We start from the raw sequence: 1,849 nt of genomic DNA, 5'->3' as shown, positions 1-1,849 counted from the left end.
CCCGGCCTTTTTTTTTTTTTTTTTAGACGGAGTCTCGCTCTGTCTCCCAGGCTGAAGTGCAGTGGCACAATCTCGGCTCACTGCAACCTCCGCCTCCCTGGTTCAAGCAATTCTCCTGCCACAGCCTCCCAAGTAGCTGGGATTACAGGCACCCGCTACCATACCTGGCTAATTTTTACATTTTTAGTGGAGACAGGGTTTCACCATGTTGGCCAGGCTGGTCTTGAACTCCTGACCTCAAGTAATCCACCCACCTCGACCTCCCAAAGTGCTGGGATTACAGATGTGAGCCACCATGCCCAGCAGGTTCTGGGTCTTGACTGGACCCCTTTTTAGCTGTGTGACTTTGAGCAACCTCTTCATCTTTCGATAATTTTATGTGCATGGAAAAGATGCCTTAGCATTGGTCATATGCCCTATTCCAAGGATGGTGTTTGAGCTCCAAAGAGCAGGCCACCTGCTAGAGGACCCGTATTTTGCAGGGACAGGGATGAGGATGGGATGCAAGAAGAGAGCACATGTAGGCTGAGAGCCTTGAGAATGGGAGAGGAAAGAGGTTTCAAGACACTTTTCTCTAGATTGTGAACAAAATTGCCCTTTGGTTCCCCCTAGAACAAATTTAAGAAGGACCCAAACCACTTTTCAAGGCTGTTTTAGGAGGTGAACTTGGATCTCACTTTGTTTTTTCTTCCTGGGCCTGTGCTGAGGTGGGCCATGGGTGCCCATCTTTATTTGGGTTACAAAAATATGAAGGGGGTGCAGAGGAACAGCAGAAAGAGGGCAGCCCTCCAAAGCATCCCTCTCTGCCCCACACCAGCCACAATCCTTGGGCCTGGGAACAGCACTCATGCCCCCACGCGAATCCCTTCCCCACAGACACCCTGGCAGGAGGCTGGGGAAGTTTGCTCCCTGTTTTCTGGGGGCAGGGCAGGAGGCAGACAGGGTGACTGGAGGTGCATGTCCATGACAGGTGGCAGCTGCTTTCCATCCCCAATGCAGCCTGCCATGACAGCACCTACATCCCAGCCCTGCCCCTGACACCTTCTTGCAAGAAGCAGTGCCACCTTTAAAACGTTTCAGATGGTCAGGCCGGGTGCAATGGCTCCCACCTGTAATCCCTGTACTTTGGGAGGCTGAGGAGGGCAGATTGCTTGAGCTCAGGAGTTCGACACCAGCCTGGGCAACATGATAAAACCCCGTCTCTACCAAAAATACAAAAACTTAGCCAGGTGTGGTGGCACACACCTGTGTTCCCAGCTACTCTGGAGGCTGAGGTGGATCACTTAAGCCCAGAGGTGGGAGGCTGCAGCGAGCCGAGATCGTGCCACCGCACTTCAGCCTGGGTGACAGAGCAAGACCCCATCTCAAAAGAAAAAAGTTTCAGATGGTCATAGGTGTGAAAGTATATAATGTAAATAAAATGTTTTTAAAAAATAATTTTTTCAAAAGTTGTAGCATAGAAGTGATGGCACCAGGCTGCCTGAGTTCAAACAAAATGCTAGCTGTGCCAATTTAAAATGGTGAGGCAGGCCGGGTGCAGTGGCTCACACCTGTCATCCCAGCACTTTGGGAGGCTGAGACTGAGGCTGGAGGATCACTTGAGCCCAGGAGTTTGAGACCAGCCTAGGCAACATAGTGAGACCGCATCTCTACAAAAAAAATTTTTTTAATTAGCTGGGTGTGGTGGCATGTGCCTGAAGTCCCAGCTACTCAGGAGGCGGGGGGGAGGATCGCTTGAGCCGGGGAGGCAGTAAAGCCATGATCACACCACTCCACTCCAGCCTGGGTGACAGAATGAGACAGACGGAAGGAAGGAAGGAAGGAAGGAAGGAAGGAAGGAAGGAAGGAA

This window comes from Rhinopithecus bieti, unplaced genomic scaffold (assembly GCF_001698545.2).
Source record: "Rhinopithecus bieti isolate Rb0 unplaced genomic scaffold, ASM169854v2 scaffold_19482, whole genome shotgun sequence".
NCBI classification, from domain to species: Eukaryota; Metazoa; Chordata; class Mammalia; order Primates; family Cercopithecidae; genus Rhinopithecus; species Rhinopithecus bieti.
Note: the sequence above shows the minus strand (reverse complement) of the source record.